The following is a 19876-nucleotide window of genomic DNA, read 5'->3' as shown; positions in this document are numbered from 1 at the left end:
TACGCACCTTAGCTCTCTAGGGCCAGTATCCTATTCTTTTCCATCCTGAATGCCTTCAGGGCGCACTCTTAGGGGTGGCAGCGTGGCTGAGGGCTTGGCAGTGGACAGCCCATTGGTCTCTGTACTGAGTTCCCTCAGGGTTCACCGTTGTGGGGGGTGTGGGGCTTGGTAGTGGCTGAACACCTGTTGGCCACAGCATCCTTTGCTGATACAGCAGGCAAAATTTTCCATCCATAGTAGCAGAAATAATTTCATAACCATCTTCAAACTCCAGCTCAAATGTTCTCTTTTCACACACAGTTTTTCTTGAAATCTCATCAGCAAGTTCTTTTTCTCAGTTGTTTCTGTATCTATTTCATGCTATTTAAATTTTGTTGCCTTAGTCACTAAGTCATGTCTGACTCTTTCATGACCCCATGGACTGTAGCCCACCAGGCTCCTCTGTCCATAGGATTCTCCAGGCAAGAACACTGGAGAGGGTTGCCATTTCCTTCTTCAGGGGATCTTCGCGACCCAGGGATCAAACCCACGTCTCCTGCATTGCAGGCAGATTCATTATTGTCTGAGCCACCTGGAAAGCCATCTGTTTAAATTTTAGCTTTGGGTTAAAAACATCTGTGTATTATTACAATATAAACTACATGAGAGTTGCAGTCCTTCTAATTTATCCTTGCATGTTAGCTGGTAGCAAGTATTTAACAAATATCTTTATATGAATCACTATTAATCATCAGTAATTAAAATTTTAATAGCATGTCATAATCACTTGAAATGTACATTTTAAAGGTCCAGAGAGCTGGGTCCATCCATTCTGTGGTCAATGGAACCAGCCTCACATTTAGGTCAGAAGTGGAGGCCTACAGTCTGAAATTTAATTCCTTGTTTAATCTAAGTATTTCTCCTTCAGCCAGGCATGCTTATTCTATCTGTTCACATAAATGCCCTGAATTAATTCCTGCCCTTGCAAAAAGTGTAGAAACAATGGTAAACTGATTAGCTATCATAATCAAGGCGCCAGGAACAATGCAAACGTTTAATAAATGTTTGCAGGCAAATCATCACACTCTCCCGTCACATTCCTAACCTTCAGCACCTGTAGATAACTTCTACAGGAAGTTCTCCAATTGCCTTTACTCTCCTCTTTTCTAAAGGTTTCCCTGATACTCACCTGTCTACTTGAGAGCTGATTCACCTCTAGTCTGATTATATTTTTGTAAGGACAGGTAGTTCAGCCAGCCTGGCAAAGGAAAGGTAGATATTTCAGCTAGCTTGGCAACAGGAAAGCTTCAGGATCAGGATGAGAGGTTCCTGGGTAGGGAATGGGATCCATGGTGATGAGTTTTGGTTATAGGCTTATCTTATCTCAGAGGTGAGTCGGCACCGACAGGAGCAGGTAATGAAAATCATTACTGGGCAATAGGGAGATAGGAGGGAAGGAAATCCAAACATGAATATTCTTAAGCATTAATTCAAGGAGAAGTGTGCACAGTAGGCAGGTGGGAATTCCATTAAGAAGATTAAACCAGGGAGATATTAGTTAGATAATAGTTAAAACAGTTCTGCCGGATACCTTCTGTATCCAGTACAAGGCAACTAAGTGCGTGTCACTGCCTGCTGTCACTGCTGCTTATCAGCTTTGTTCTTTACTCATTGTTTCTCCTAACCTCTTAGTTTGCTGTTGTTCAGTCGCTAAGTCATGTCCGACTCTTTATGACCCGTGGACTGCAGCATGCCAGACTTCGCTGTCCTTTGCTCTCTCCCAGAGTTTGCTCAAATTCATGTCCATTGAGTCAGTGATGCTATCTAACCATCTCATCCTCAGCAGCCCCCTTCTCCTTTTGTTTTCAGTCTTTCTCAACATCGGGGTTTTTTTCCAATGAGTTGGCTCTCTGCATTAAGTGGCCAATTGTGGTAGCTTTAGCTTCAGCATCAGTCCTTCCTATGAATATTCAGAGTTGATTTCCTTTAGGATGGACTGATTTGATCTCCAGGCAGTCCAACGGACTCTCAAGTCTTCTCCAGCACCACAGTTTGAAAGCATCAGTTCTTTGGCACTCAGCCTTCATTATGGTTCAACTCTCGAATCCATACATGACTACTGGAAAAACCATAGCTTTGACTATATGGACCTTTGTCGGAAAAGTGATGTCTCTGCTTTTTAATACACTGTCTAAGTTCGTCATAGCTTTCCTTCCAAGGAGCAAGCGTCTGGGTCCCAAATCCCAGGCACTTATCAGTCCCCACCAGTACAAATCAGGATCCATTTCTGGGAGGAACTGTGTGTCTGACCAAAGAGATGAATATTGAGGAAGAGGGTAAGGATGGGAAGAGAAACAAATACAGAATGGAACATGGCCATTTAGACCAGTGCATTGCTGGACACAACTCTTTATCTGTGTAATCAATACATTTAAACAAGACAGTACATGGAAAACCATTTATTGCAATGTTGTGTGCATGCTCAGTCACTCAGTCCTGTCTGACTCTCTGCAACCCCATGGGCTGTAGCCCGCCAGACTCCTCTGTCCATGGAATTCTCCAGGCAAGAATACTGAAGTGGGCAGCCATTCCCTCCTTCAGGGGATCTTCTTGACCCAAGAATTGAACCTGGATCTCCTACACTACAGGCAGATTCTTTACCATCTGAGTCATAGCAGGATGTGAGTTTTTTTCCTTAAAAATGCATATATTTGAGACTTCCCTGGAGGTCCAGTGGTTAAGACTCCACATTTCCAATACAGGGGGCACAGGTTCAATTCCTGGTTGGTGAACTGGATCCCACATGCTATTTGGCCAAGAAAATATCCATATGTTTACCTAAAATTATACTTTGATACTTTCTCACTCTAGACATTTCTTTCCTTTTATCAGGTATCTGACCTGTGGTGCCCTCTCCCCCAAGCCAAGTCTCAGTTTTATTTCCAGCTACCCTATGGGGATTTACCTGTGATTTCAGTTTTCATAGGAAACATACTGATACCTTGTTTTCTTTGCCTGAATTGTAATGTATAAAATCCTGCTTGAATTTTCTCAGATTTGCCCACCAGCTTCCCTTTTTCCTTCACACCAAGACAGAAAACACAATGAGTCCATGGAAACAACATGGATGTATAATCATAATCATCGATAATTATGATTATAATAATAATCGATGATTATGATTATAAATTCATAGTTCTTCTCCTTCATAGATGAAAGATGAGAAGCACACAGAAAACTGTCCCTCTAGCCTGTCCCGCTTGTGTGGTTTGGCCCAAGTGCAGAGAAACTAGGCGTGTGCAACTGAAGCCATATGGGAGAAGAGTGTGTGTGCCTGTGTGTGCATGTGTGTGTGTGTGATGGAGAAACAGAGACGGAGAAACACATGAGATAGGAAGAGAGAGAAAGACAAGGAGAAAAAGAGAAAGAATAACAAACTGAGAAAGAGGATGTAGCTACATACGAACATTAAATCCAGAGGTCACCCTGAGAAATATGCTGGTTAATAGCAGTCCACTCTGAAGCCTGGAGTCCGAAAAAGGAAACCCAAGAGACTTATGGTCACTGAGATGATGTTTGTACAAATACAGAGAGACTGGCTCTAACCTTTCCACAAATGTTCTCCTTTCCCTTGCCCACCCCTACCTGTCCTCCATACATCCATACACACACACCCCTAACACCCTAGAATAAGACAGGGCACCCCTGCCTTCATCTGTGTAGCAAGATGTGCTGCAGGATTAATCACTCCCTGGTGGCTCCCTCGGTAAAGAATCTGCCCGCAATGAGGGAGACCAGGGTTCGATTCCTGGGTTGGGAAGATCCCCTGGAGAAGGAAATGGCAACCCACTCCAGTATTCTTGCCTGGAGAATTTCATGGACAGAGGAGCCTGGTGGGCTACAGCCCATGGGAACACAAAGAATCAGACACGACTGAGTGACTTTCTTTCTTTCACTTTGCTGCAGGATTCCTCTAAGTAACAAATACCATTAAAACACTTAAAACAACATTTCATTTAAAAAACCAATTTTATCAAAATAATTCCAACTTCATAAATCTAGGCACAGCTTTCCAGCTTTTTTGGAGTACCTTCACTTTCAAACCATACTTTTTTCTAATTTAATACAAAACTATGAAAAACTGAACTCTGGTGGGAATGACACCTATTCTTTTAAAGATCTGCAAACGTCTGCTCCAGTGAAGTGCTTTGGCTCTAATCTGTCATGCTGCTCTTCTACTTCCACCCTATGGAAAGATATAAAAGGTTATTCTGAGAATTCAAGTACTTAAGAGGAAAAAGAAATGTTAAGGAAATTTCCTCAGGAGCAGCAGGCGTGTCTCTTCCAATAAACCCCTTAATGAATTTTCCACATTGTCAGAGTTCTTTAGGCTAAAATTAATTAACCTAAACTTTCAAAATGAATCATAAGGAGCATGGATGCTATTTCTCTGAGACTGCATCTGTCTCCATTCACAAATTCCATCAGAGGGTACTTGAAGTTGGTTTGTTCCACCATCAGTTCGGAAGGTGGAACAGCAGGAAAAAAAAAGAGAGAGTTCACTGGAATCAAGAATGTTTCATCGCGGAAGATTTCATGGAGTAAATGAGACTTTAGGGACATTGGGATATATAGTTTCTAACTTTGGGGGGAAAGAAAGGAGGTGCAGTTAAATTAAGGGGGATTCTCAAATAACAGTGTGGGCAGCCAAGATTCTTTTTTACATGAAACTTTCCAAAACCTCCTGGGTTTCATATAAACGCTCCAAAATGATGAAGGTGGCTTTGGGGTGGATCATTTGATCCAAGATGGCCAGAATGAGCTAGAATAAAAAAGGGGAAACAGAGGTTTCCCCAGCCGCTGTTTGGATGGAGAACTTGTTTCAAATTATCATGCATAGCCTGAAGGGAGAGTGCTTCTGAACTGGACAAAACCTATATTCACTCAATGTGTCTTCCTACTCTGGCAACCAATCTGTACTTACAAACTCTTCTCATCACCAGTAGGAGAGAACCGTCCCCCATCAAGGTAGCAAAGGATAGAAACAGGACACTGCGGGGAGGACTGTAGTCAGTGACTCCTGCACAAAAGACACAGAACTGGCTATGGAACCAAGTATCTCAATGTTTGGGGCTTCCCAGGTGGCACAGCAGTAAAGTATCTGCCTGCAATGCAGGAGACACAAGAGACACTGGTTCGATCCCTGGGTCAGGAAGATTCCCTGGAGGAGGAACTGGCAACCCATTCCAGTATTCTTGCCTGAGAAATCCTATGGACAGAGGAGCCTGGCAGGCTACAGTCCATGACGTCACAAAGAGTCGGACACGACTGAGTGTGCACACACATACACATCTCAATGTTTACCCTCCATGAGTAAATTTATATGGAGATCTCAGTGCTTCTGAGCTTTCCTTTCCTTAAGAAAGTTTATTACTTAAACATATTTCCTAATGTGTTTCTAGGGATACCCACAGGGCTCCACGAGTCAAGCATCACACCAGTCTTTTGTGCATAGCTCTGATTGGCCACATCAGGGCTCTACTGCCTCAGGTTGCCAGAATTTTCCAAGGAGGCTGGGCTGCTCTGGGATTCCTCCTTCATTGTCTGAGATGTTGTCATCACTTCCAAGGAGATGTGGAGAAGCTAGATACTTATCATCACTCCAGCTGAAAACCTGACTCCAAATGTTCCAAGACCACGCTGAGTCAGAACATCTACAACTTGGCTCTAGTAAGTCTAATGACAGAAATCTGTATCTTTGCTTTTGTAAAATAAGGAGTGCATTTCCTCTGTCACAATGAGAAAAAGCTGCTCAAGCCCTCAAACATTATAGAAATTTTAATTACACAATAATTTTGTCCCTGGGGTGGAAAATGCTCTTGGAAAGGCAGAATAAAAAAAAATTATATTTTTCAATCATCATATCTAATACCAATACACCAATTCCCTGCAACAGAGGGCATGAGGGAAACATATATATCTATATCATCTATATCTGTGCTTGAGCACTCAGTTGCTCAGTCATGTCTGACTCTGCTATGCCATGGACTGTATCCCACAAGGTTCTGTGGGATTCTCCAGGCAAGAATACTGTAGTGGGTTGCTATTTCCTCCTCCAGGGGATCTTCCTGACCAGGGATCGAACCTGCATCTCCTACATTGGTAGGTGCATTCTTTACCACTGTGCCATATCCATATCTATCTATATCTATATCTATTTGGGAATACACTCAGTAGACTGGAGTTCAGAAACAGTGCTTAAGACTTACACTGATACATTTTTTAAAAGATAGAATATAAGCCACTCAGGTAAATTATCTGGAAAGAGTCCAGGAAGAGAAATGAGGCAAAAGAGAACTCTGTTCTCATTTTAGCCCTGCAGTTCCCAAATGATGTGCGGTGGTACCTTGGCGCTTCAGTGCTTTCGCGTAGACATGCATAGGGAAACACACTGTTGCTTACTACATACCATGTGAGCTATGACTTTTAAGCTGCTTGGATCTGAGTTAATTTAATTAAAAAACTAGTGTGTACAGAAACGAAATTAAATGGAACTATTAGATATTTCTTTCGACCTAAGAAGACTTTAAAAAGTTAGCAAGACACAAAGGGTGCTGTGAAGAGAGTAAGTTAGGGAACCTCTGGTCTAGTCAGTTGATGATGGCCGGCATGCCTGTGCAAGAAAGCCAAATACAGCAAAGCCGTAGTCTTTGGATGGTTAGAAATAAGGTAATGCTTTTGCAAAACCTGATGTTGCTTAATGTGGGAAACTTTTATTCACTTGCATATTTACACTGAAAAAAAAAAAATCTTCTAGTTTAATATAGATGGGAAATACAGTCAACCAATCACCTTCCTTTTTTCTTACTTGGTGTGTTAGAACAAAGAAAAATTCAGAGTTTGTAGATTGCCTATGTATCTTCCTTTACCCATCTTTCCAGAACTGATGGTTTTATAAAATGGTGGTGTAAAAAGGACATGGAAACTCATGAGAAAGCTAAGATAGGAAGAGATGGCCTGGCATATATAACACAGGCTACTCAAGAATCACCTACATGAAAATTTGACCTTGAAATATTTACTGCACTACAGTTTTTGATACTTTGAAAGCCATCTACCAATGAGGAAGTGTATAAAAATTGAAAGCTATAGGGTACAGTCTTACCATTATTTCTAAGATACATATTTTTAAGGCATTCTTTTTTTATTCTAGTATGTGTTAAGACAGAATAGAGAAGTTATTTTCCTATATGATCTCTCTGTTCTGTTAAATACCATGGGAGTTTGTAATGGGTCAACTTGGCTAAGTTGGAACTTCATTTCCTAGATGGCTCTTCCATGTGTGGTTCTGAGTTAAAGTTGGCCCAAGGAGTAATTAGGCTTCCCTGATGGCTCAGTGGTAAAGAATCCTCCTGCCAATGCAGGAGACATAAGAGACACGGGTTTGATCCCTGGGTTGGGAAGATCCCCTGAAGAAGGAAATGGCAACCCACTCCAGTATTCTTGCACAGACAATCACATGGACAGAGGAGCCTGGTGGGCTACAGTCCATGGGGTCACAAAGAGTTGGACACAACTTAGTGACTAAACAACGACAAGGAGGAATTCACATGAGATCTGGAAGCAGAAGTGAAACAGCAACCATGCTCCCCAGAGGTCACCATGACTAGATATGGTGACAGAAGATGCAGAGATGCTGGCAGGTTGCAACACATCCTCACTCCTCCACTCTGCATCTCATGAGTCTATGGAGCTGCCTCTATTGACCAGCGGGAGCCTGAGTTCACCACCAGATACTTGGCAGTAAATCCACAGAAGGGGTCACTACACAGAGGCACAGCCCCCCAAACCCCTCCACGACCTTCCTGCTCCCCATCCACCTGGGTGACTGGCTGCACTTGACTTCTGGCTCACAGCTTCTCCAACTCCCCACTTGGACCTCCACCTCCCCCACATCGTGGACGCTCTAATTCCCATAATAAATCCCTTACCTCCTAATGCACAGTGGTTGGGCCTCCCTGACTGATGCAAGCAGATACTGTAGACATCCCAAGAGACAAAGAGAGCATGAAAAATGATTCTCCAGTATATATACATATATATATATATGTATATATTTGGTAAATGATTTCCTTATGGGGACATTGGGTTGTAATACAAAGTGTCTATCGTTCATCAGTTCTGTTTTTAGAACATCCTAGACTGTTGCTCTTGAAATCCTTAACACTAAAGAAGGCTTGGGAATGAACCATACATGGACGGCTGGATTGTCTAAAACTCATTAAAGTTACTCAGGTTTCTCATGGACTATTCCCTCTGAGGAAGAAGAAACTGTTTCCACAGCCAGGGAAACAGGCCTATCTGGTATAGTTTTCTCTTTCAATCAGCCAGTTTCTCTGCAGATTTAATAAACAGCATTCAAAAGGGGTATAAACGTGTCTGCTCAAAAGCCTGCAGTCTGTTATTTGTGGAAGTGTCTGTGGATTCACGGACCCATTTCCAAAGGAGTGGATTATCATCTCGTGATAACTCATAGCACAGCACAGGGTCATACAGTTCTGTGGGCAAACAAAAAAGCCATTCTGTTTTGGTGACAAAAGATGAAGCTAGTTATTAGCAATTCGATACAAAAGGAGTAAAAAAGACTGGAAATGAGGAGTCAAGCCAAGTTTGGCATCTATTATTCACACAAAACCTTCTGGTAATAACAACTACCCAAATCACAGAAAAATCCTATTCAGAGGATCCGTGTTCTTGCTTTGCTCTCAAAAGTGTAGATGAAAGATAAACTTCCAGTGGCTGTCAAAATTAAAATCAAATCAATTTTAATGAAAGAAAACAGACTATTCCTGTTTGTTGGTTCCCAAGAAAATGTGTGATGATGAATTTCTGAAATCTTTAGTTTATCATTCCACCCTGAAAAGAATCTATTTTTGCAAACAATACTTCTCTATATTATTGACATCCTTGTTTAAAAATTTTTTTAAAAATGTGTATCAGCTTAAATGTTGAGCACTATTTATGAACTCCATTCTACTGAGTTTTTCCCAGAGATATTTTTTTCTATATTATCTCATAGTTGCAGGCTTCATCAAAGGTCATCAGATCCACTGATTTTTGTCAAATATTCCCATGTTATTTCATCTAATAAATTATAATTTGTGATTGGCCTTTGGAAATTTCAAAGGATAGCAAACAATAGGCATATTTTCCAAAACAAAGAAGAATTGCAAATAAAAAGTAAACTCAAAACTCAGACAAACAAAAATCAAAAGGAAAATTTTAGCAAGTTCACAATTCAGAAGGCTTAATCTCATTTAATAATTTTTCTGAGTTTCTTTTTATTTATCTTTCAAATGAACATGAAACCAAATTCTCATTTACATAAAGGCTAACACAACAGGAACAAAAGAGCACAATGTGTCAATTTCCAACTGAAGTTAATACTTGAGACATGAATTTATCTCATAACACAGGGATCATACGCTGTGCATAAACTTGAAAACCCAAAGCCAACCATGACTATTAGCTAGATGTTATTTTAGTATTCTATTAAAACAGCATTTGTGCTTAATTATATCATACTACTGCTATTAAGAGTTCTTAAGGGCATGAGAATATAATGCATTTCTCTGTTCTTTAAAATATGTTGAAAATGAAACAATAAAATCAATTGGAATTGGATAGCTGAAACTTCCTTTTATTAGATATGTCTTATACAGCTAATCTTAAGCCTCAGAAGCATTTTATTTGGTATCAGTTTGTTATTTAGGCTAATACAACTCCAAGGCCAATAGTCATGCCTTCGTACTTCCACAGTATGTAAGTAGCCAACATGGTTTTTAATCACATGAAAGGCAGTCAGTATACATATTGGCTCAAAGAGAGAATGAGAGAGATGAAGCAACCAAAATACACCAATTTGTCTAACACCTCACATTGTACTGAACCATCTCAACAGCTTAAGTTTTCTCAAGGGTTTGTGCCATGTTTATGGATAACAACATTCTATGCCTAAATTTCCTCTTTCCCTGAAGCTTCAGACAACAGACACTGAGCACATGGCTTACATTAAAGATGGAGCAAAATGCTTGACTAAAAGTATGTCTGAATCAGCTGTTTTGTAATAGAAATAATTTATGAGTAAATATCTACTCTAATGTATGTGTAATAAAAATATTTTTTTACTTGTTAGGAGCCTTCCAAGAGCATCAATGCTAGTGATTTAAAGACCTTGAGCTTTGGAAAGCTTCTATAAATCTTCAAGAATGACACCAGCACTTCAGTAGCAAAGAGCATTCATTAATGGATCAGTTGCTAGGAGCTGAAAAACATAATATAGTCCCCCTATCATTTTCTGTGTAGAAGGTACATATAAAAGTAAACATTCTTCCCAGTAATCAAAATGACACCAAAAATCATGATACGATTATTGAATAAGAAAATAAAAAGTTTTTCATTTTTCTTTCCTTTCTTTAATTTTCTTTCTTTTTTTATTGGTAGAAATTAATATGATTTAAATCTTCTGGACAATCACTTAGCAGCATAAACCCAAAGCTTTTAAATGTTCATATTTGATGTGAAAATGGACATTCTAGTACACTATTAGTAAGGAATATAACCTGTAAAACTTTCCAAAGGACAATTTGGAAGTAAATTTTAGCCCTTAAAATGTTTACATCTCTTGCCTGAGCATTTCCACTTATAGAAGTTTATCTAAAAAAAATCTCATAAATGTGTATATATACATATGGAGAAAACAGCATAACAATCTCAACTTCTCTCAGTAAAGAAGGTGTTAAACTATTGTTGCTTGTTGTTCAGTCACTCAGTCAGGTCTGACTCTGCGACCCCATTGACTGGAGCATGCCAGGCTCCTCTCTTCATGGAATTCTCCAGGCGAGAATACTGGAGCAGATAGCCATTTCCTTCTCCAAGGGATCTTCCTGACCCAGAGATCAAACCTACGTCTCCTACATTTGCAGGTGGATTCTTTACCATCTAAGCCACCAGGGGAGTTTCCCTTAGATGGTAAAGCGTCTGCCTACAATGCGGGAGACCCGGGCTCAATCCCTGGGTTGGGAAGATCTCCTGGAGAAGGAAATGGCAACCCACTCCAGTATTCTCGCCTGGAGAATCCCACAGACGGGGGAGCCTGGTGGGCTGCCGTCTATGGGGTCACACAGAGTCAGACACAACTGAAGCGACTTAGCAGCAGCAGCAGCATTTCTTTCCTGTAACATTTTAAACTTTAGAAAATGTATATCTTATTTATGACCCAGAGAAAAAAATATATATGTGAATGTGAAGGTTTTGGGCTCAGAAATTTCATTTCTAGAAATTTTTCCTGATACTGGATAATGTGTTCCTAATACAAAGAATGATTTAAGTAGGGGATGGGTTGAATACTGTATGCATATATACTACTAAATTCATTCAGTAAATATAAAAGCTATTTAAAGGTATATTTTTAATTAAAATGTCTATTATAGATTTTAAATTTTAGATGGATTATAAACTTCATTTATGGTATAATCTCACTTTGGCAAACAACTTTTAAAAATGTTTCTCATGTTTGTAAGCAAAATATATAAATAAACACAAATGTATACACATACATACCCAAAGAAAAATGTCTGGGAGATGTTAACAATGGTTAATTTTGTATTGTTTATGAGTGTTTTTTGTCTTTACATTTAATCATAATTCTGTTTTTTCCCCCCAGAAGGCAGTATAGCTTGAAAAGATAAAAGATATCTTTTTTAAAACATATGTATAAAAATGACACATCCGAAAAGCAAAAGGTTTACACTTACTATGATCATCAAAGAAATATTAATTTAAAACAATAATAAATGCAAATTTTCATGAATAAACTGGCAAACACTTTTAAGAGACCATTCACTAGAGGCAAGAAGTAAGAGATGGTTCCTTCATTGTTTGTGAAGGATATGTTGGTGTGACGTTTTTAGAAAACAATTCAGCATTAGTTAAGACCCTTTAAAATGTTCCTAATTTGGGCCAGTAACTCAGCTTTTAAGAAAATACATTAAGAAAGTAATAAGAATTGTACGTAAAGATGTGTGTCACTTGGCTGCTTAACTGAAAAATCAGGGAAAAAAGCCAAGTATTCAATCACAGGGAAAATAATTAAACCATATTAATAATCATGTCTGAAGTATTGTGAAGCCATTTAATATTACAATTTCAAATAAATTCGAGAGCAATCATGTGACAGCATGAAGTGGAAAGAAAAAAGAACCAGGATGCCAACTGATATAAATAGCATAATTCCAAAGAGGAAAACATTAACAGAAAATACATAAATGTAATACTTTCTCACTCTTTTTGCAGGAGACTCGCAAGTGATTTATTTGCATGTTCATCTTCATACTTCTGCCTTTAAAAATTGTATCTTTGAAAACTACTCAAACATCTGTTGAGTAAGAGGCATGGACAAAACAACAACAAGCATGTGATGCAAGTTTCAACAATCAGACAGGTGGGGGGATGCGATGAGCACCTCACATACTTATAGGGGGGTTGCAAAGGGCAGGATCTCTGGATCAAGTAGGAAGAAGCTGAAATTTATCACCAAAGTTTACAGCCTGCTCAGTGGCTCTCAAAGCGTGGTCCCTGGACCAGGACCATCAACACCATGGAAGGACTTAGAAATACAAATTTTCAGGCACCACCCCAGACTTATTAAATCAGATGTTCTGAGGATGGGGCCCAGCAACCTGTGTTTCAACAAGCTTCATTGGGAATTCTAAGGTACATTGAAGTTTGGGAACCACAGTTCTGGCAGGTGCAAGAAAATTTCCAGTCCTCAGAGGAATTATGCATATCCTAATTGGTTTGGGCTGCACACACTGAAGCCAGAGGACCTGAAGGGAAGTCTGGGATCATCCTCGGTGGCCAATCCTGCCAAAAATGCCATAACCTCCAATGGTTTTGAAACCACAGGCAGAAGAAGGTATGTTTGCTTCTCATGTTTGCAAAGCTGTGGTTCTGAAAAGGAATTTAGAAGTGGTCTGATCTTCACATATTTAAAGATGAGAAAAAGACACTCAGCAAGATGAAGTGATTGGATGGGGCCCCACTGTCAGAATCTGACCGATGTCAGCCACCAGCCACCAGTTCACAGCACACTGCATTGTCCACCAAGCCAAAAGTCCTAAGGAGAGCTGTTCAAGTTCATTCTGGGAAAAAGTCAATATTCTTTTATATTCCAAACAAACAAAAATAGGAGCATTTATTCCACTTAATAATATCTCCAATGTACCTTCCAGGCCTGCCATCGAACATCTGTCTTTTTTAGATAGCCGTGAGAAATTATCTACTAGAAGCAGAGCTAAACAGATTCTGTGAGTTGGGAGGAAACTGGGAGGCCAAATAACTCATAGTTTAGGAGGCTAAAATACATAGAGATTATTAAATGATATTATTATTTTAAAATTGTGAGTCCTGGAGGATTTTGTTATTCCTCACATGGTCACTGGTGGAGATAACCTGTGTATCACCTGGGAGATTGTTAGCAATGCAAACTCTCAAGCCCCACCCAGAGTGACTGTGTCAGAATCTATGTTTTAACAAGATCTCTGTGTGATTCTTATGCACATTGACCTCTGAGAAATACTGCTCTAGGAGATTCCCATTTGCCTTTAATGATAGGAAATTTATAATTTCTTTGGGGAAAATATGGTGCTTTCAATAGAACTGGTAAAGTTCTTAACAGGGGCATTAATATCCAAAAAGAAAAAGTATCAGGGGGTCTGATGTACATATAATCATATCCAGATTCGGAAGACATTACAGAAAGAGATCAGAACTTACTGAGAAATGGAAGAGTTAGGGTTATCTGGTCAACAAGCAACAGAGTAACAAATCAATCTGTCCTGCATGATAATAACATTTGTTGACTCATACAGGTAGAAGTCCAGGGTAGGATAGGATCCAGATATTATGTAATTGACAACTCAACTATGTTGAGTTGAGGTTCAGAGCTTCTCCCGTGGTCCAATGGTTAAGAATCTGCCCATCAATACAGGAGACATGGGTTCGATCCCTGGTCTGGGAAGATCCCACATGCTGCAGTCGTGGGCCATGACTATTGAGCCTGTGCTCTAGACTCGGAGCTGAAACTACTGACCCCACGTACCACAGCTACTGAAGCCCGCATGCCCAAGAGCTCATACTCTGCAACAAGAGAAGCCACTCAATGAGAAGCCCACACACCACAACTTAAGAGTACCCTCTGCCAGCTGCCAGTAGAGAAAAACCTGCCCAGCAATGAAGATCCAGCACAGTCAAAAATAAATAAATAAATACATTTTAAATAAAAGAATTGAGATTCTTTTAGTCTCTCCACTTCCCAGACTGCAAGATCAGGGTTACATTAAGATGGGTGTCCCTCCTATTTTCCAGATGACTGTAAACAGGACTATATGAATTTTTGTTTATATTCGGTAGGAAAGAGAAAGAAAATGTCTCCCCCAAGTATGATTTATAGTAAGAATGAACATATATGGGTAGACCTCAGAGATACTGCAAGCTCAGTTTTAGACTACTGCAATAAAGCAAATATTGCAATAAAGCAAGTCACATGAATTTCTTGGTTCCTGGTGTATATACAAGTTATATTTTTCACTATCCTGTAATCTATTAAATGTGCAATAGCATTGTGTCTTAAAAAACAATGTACATAGTTTAATTAAAAAATGTGTGCTTGCAAGCTAAGTCACTTCAGTCATGTCCAACTCTTTGCAATCTGATGGACTACATAGCCCACCAGGCTCCTCTTTCCCTGGGATTCTCCAGGCAAGAATATTGGAGTGGGTTGCCATGCCCTCCTCCAGGGGATCTTCCCAACCCAGGGATGGAACCCGTGTCTCTGGCATCTCCTGCATTGGCAGGCAAGTTCTTTACCACTAGCGCCAAATGGGAAGCCAAATTAAAAAATACTTTATTGCTGAAAAATGCGAGCCATCATGTGAGCCTTCAGTGAGTTATTATAGTAACATCGAAGATCACTGATCACAGATACCATGACAAACAGCATAACAACGAAAAGTCTGAAATACTGTGAGATTGCCAACATGTGATGCAGAGAAACTACAAATTAGGCCACATGCCTACCTTTTGGACTTGTAAATAGCAACCAGGGGAATGTCATAATAAAATTGACTTAGACTAAAGTTGAATCCCATTCTACAACTGGAAACAGGGTGGATAGATAACTTTTAAAAATGAGAGAGGATTACTATTAGGAAAGAAGAAAAAAAAAGGGGGGACATAGGTAGTGGGCATACAACTGACAGTGTCCATTACAAAATGCATTGACAGAAACCTCTGGGACTGCAAGTTCAGATGGAGCGCTGCTGTTCAGCATTCACAGCACCATACGGAAGACAGGTGCCCCCAGGCAGTGATGATGCTCTGTGCTCATCACTAACACTTCGGTTGCCTCTCTTGCTTCATTAGGTATAATTTTTGGTGTTGAGACGGTCTTTCGTTTTGGAAAAGACTGTAATAGTAGATGGAGGATGCATTTCTATTCTTACTTGCAAATGTAAAAGCTAGCCACCCAGGGTGAGCTGTTCACATTTATGCTTATAATTCCTTTGACTGCTGACATTTCAGTCTGGGCATAACGTTATAGGGCTTGATGATAACTTGATCTTGTCTCAAATAAAGTGTTTAACATTATTATTGTGAAACTTTTTCCAAATAATAAAAGCACTACTGATAGCAATATTAAAGAGGTTTCAAAAGTGAAAAATGAAGCATGTCAACTTCCTGCCACTAACATAGTAAGTAATTTCACCTTGGGGATATTCTCTATCAGGCTTTGCTCACAAGCATACATATTTTAACACATATGTAATCATGGCATAACTGTAATTTTGAGTTCTGTTTTATCATTTTAGCACCATATTGTAAACATTTCAATTTGCATGCCATTCCCACAAGCAGTGCTCAGGTGAAAGATGTCAAAGAAATGAAACCCCTGAAAGAACCGACAGCTACATGAAAATTTTCTGTTCAAACTGATATATTCCAAATCACTACGGAATTGGAGAAATAGTCCCTTTTGCTTTAACTCTAGCTTTTATTGACAATCCAAAATCAGTAATCATAGACTAAAGCCCCTAAAAAATATGGCACTGATTATCAAAAAGAAGATGTGAGAAGCAAGTGACAAATGAGCATTTTGGCTAAAGACAAAATTCTCCTCATTTTTCACTCTTATTAGGGATTCTGTGATTACAACTCACTCTGCTGTTTGGTGATGTCTCATGGATCTGTAGAAAGATTTGACATCTAATGATAAATTCAGGTATGTGTCCATACATATCACTTTTAAATGGAAAAAAATAATTGTTAAATGACTCTGTCCAGTCACTACAATAGATGGCCTTGGGGAGAGATAAGCAATAATCCAGGACTTGAGGTTTCTTTTTGTGCTCACAGGAGGTCAGAGCGCATTTCCACCAGGACATACGTGGAGGAAAGAGCCTAACGTATAAGTGGGGACTCTGCCCCAGAGTTCCTGAGGCTCATCCGTCTACCCCACAGAAGAATCCTGCCCCATTTGACTATGAGCTCCCAAATCAGATGTGAGGGTTTTATTCTTTCCTGCACTCCAGACTCCTAGCATAGTTTCAGGCTCAATAAATATTGACTGAGTGTCTAAACTAATCATGAGATAAATTCCATGGTATTTTTTAAGACAACAGTGTTCATGGCATTGTTTCTTTTAAAACTGTGCTCTCTACTTACTCAACCTCTACAAGATGCTTCCTTCATAAAAGGGCATATTTAATAAACTGCCACTCTGATTCAGCAGGCCAATTTGTTAGAAGAACACGCTTGTGTGTGTGCACAGTAGCTCAGTCGTGTCCGACTCTTTGTAACCCTTTGGACGTTGCCTGCCAGGCTCCTCTGTCTATGGATTTTTCAGGTAAGAATATTGAAGTGGGTTGCCATTTCCCTCCTTCAGGAGATCTTCCCAACCCAGGGATCGAACCCACAACTCCTGCATTGGCAGGCAGACCCTTTACCACCTGAGCCACCAGGAAAGCCCGGAGAATACATTGGGACCCCATAAATTGCCCACTGCTTCTGCAATGGAAGTTTCAATGCCCCCAAGGGTGCTTGATGCGTCTCAGGGAACTGGACCATTGTTTCAAAACTAGTCTGGATTAAGTGTTGTGTGGTAGGAATGAGGGGAATATTTTCTGGGAATCAGAAAAACTATAGGTACAACCTTTCTGAGGAAGTAGGCAATTTGCACAAAAAGATTTGGGCACAAAAATTCCACTTCCAGGAATTCATTCTCAAGAAATATTTGAGGAGTGACATAAGATGTTTTAAGTAACAATTTTGGTACCAGAATGTGCATGTCTTCACTTGTGAAAATATGAAGAGCATTTTTGTTAATACAAGCCAGACCCTGAGCTTTCTACAGTCATAGGACACTGATGGGATGAAGCCTGTGCCTTTTCCATCCTAAAGATCCCCTAAAGGGGATGCAACTTGTATATTGGCCCATATCTGTTAAGTATGGTTTTATGAAGCCTAAAATAATTACGATCTGGTCCTTTTCAGAAAAAAGTTTGTCAATCCCTGCCTAGAGGAGTACATTTTGTATATAAGACACTGGTTTACTTTTTATAGAGAGTAAGCACCCTAAGGATTTCACTCCTTTTGTCCCCAGAGTGAAGTCGTATAGGAGGAAATGCATAAAAGAAGGAAGAAAATCCTACAGTCCTGTTCTGAACTCTGATCATCCCACAGGGTCCACATTGTTGTTGACTCAGGAGGTAGAGTTCTCCTGGTCAACGAGCTTCTTTTACTCTGCATGTGCCATCTTTGGCAGTTATATCTGCATCAGGCAATTACAGATAAGTTAAGCCATGCCAGTTACATCAGATATGGGACCGCAATCAAGAAAATCCTCAAGGACTTCCCAGGTCCATGGGGAAAAAAAAAAAAAAAGACTTTCAAAGAAATCCAGGTAGTTAAAACACTACCATATGAAAAAGTCTCAAGACCTACAGGGACTTCACCAACTTCAAATGGTTTGGGGGTCACAATGTCTGCTTTTCTCTATTGTATTCTTCTCTATTGTATTCTTCTCATTATTCTCACTTTTCCCATTTTCCACCCATTGTCTCTTTTTCTCAGTGTGCTGCTTTTCCCATAAATATCCTCACCAGTGCGTCTCCCCAAAGTCCATTCCTATGTTTCACTTTCCCACGTGTTGCATTATAGTAACTCCCCTACATACAAACCTTCAAGTTGCCAGCTTTCAAAGTGCAAACGTGCGTTCATCTGATCGACCACAGAAGTTAGTTCAAGTGTCTGGCGTGCACTGTCACGAGCGTGCATCTTCTACAAGTGGTTGTGCTTTGTGTACTCAACTGTATGGAATTGCATAGGGTGCAGTGGTACAGCACCTTTAATTCAAGCCCTGGACGTCTGGAAGCAAGCACAAAAGCAGTGATGTAGCTCGTACTGCTAAGAGGCGCCAGGCGGTAACGATGGAAACAAAAGTGAAAATGATTAAGAGAGCGGAGCAAGGCAATAAGGTGGTAGACATCTCTCATTCTTGTAACAAGGAGCTTACTAATGAAGACCTGATGAAACTGGAGAGATAGGACAAAGAGAGACAAGAGGAAGAAGAAGTAACTGAAGAACTGATGAGATTCACAATGCAGGAAATGGCAAGAGGATTTTCTTTATTAGAGGAAGGAGTGTTTTTGAGACACAGGACCCGAACATGGAACAGCACACAGAGGTTGCAGCAGCCATTCAGAATGCAATCCAGCGCTACTCTGTCATCTATGATGAGAAAAAAGAAAAGATCTGCTACCCAGACATCCCTGGATGGTTTTTACAAGAGGGAAGATAGAAATGAATCCACCAAGGAAGGAACCAGAACCTGTGCCATCAACATCAGGCGTGAGTGAAATTGCAGTGTTCCCTCCGTCTCCGATTGCTGACGACCCTTCAGCTCTACCATCTCCCACTTCCTCCCCCTCATTTGTCAGTAACTCTTCTTGCCTGTTCACTCGATGCCATTCCCTGTTTGCCAGCCATTGTGCTACTACACTTTTCAAGGTTCTGTACTGTAAGATTAAAAATGTTTCATTTTTTTGTATTATTTGTGTGAAAAGCATTATGAACTTATTACAGCTTGGTACTATAGAGCCAATTGTGTTAGTTGGGTACCTAGACTAACTTTGTTGGACTTACCAACAAGTTGGACTCATGGATATGCTCTCAGAATAGAACTCGTTCATAAGTAAAGGATGCTGTATTTTGCTTTCCCCACCACCTTTGATCTCCAGACACAATTATAAAAATTAGTGAATTAGAAAAATAGAACAACCAGGTTCTATTCCAGACTTTGCTACTCTCTAGCTTGGTATCTTTGGGATATCTTTTTATTCTGTGGGTGTTAATATTAACCTGTAACTGAGTAGACTGACCCAAAATCTCTAAGACAAAAATTTGTAGCTAAGATAAAATTAAAGCTTATTTGTTTCTCCACAAGAAAAGTAACAAGTAACAGGTGTTTTAGAAGCTACGCATGCAACATTTCACAGCAATGCACCAGATGTATATGGCCAGATTATCTGCAAAGCTGCCAAGAAGATGCACAAAGACATCTCCATTAAGAACTACAAACCACACACTAATCACTTCTAGCCATATTGCCAGACATGCTTCTAGAGCCAAGAAAACTGGGTCTGATTTAACATAACCCACGAGCCCTATTTTCTAAGAAAATATATTCTGTAGACTACGAAAGTAGATAATTTTATATAATTATTTAATATTATATATAATTCTAAAATATGCCAAATCAATTATATACTATTTGTTTACA

This window comes from Bos javanicus, chromosome 23, assembly GCF_032452875.1.
Source record: "Bos javanicus breed banteng chromosome 23, ARS-OSU_banteng_1.0, whole genome shotgun sequence".
NCBI lineage: Eukaryota > Metazoa > Chordata > Mammalia > Artiodactyla > Bovidae > Bos > Bos javanicus.
The sequence above is the reverse complement of the archived record's forward strand: the minus strand, read 5'-3'. Positions refer to the sequence as shown.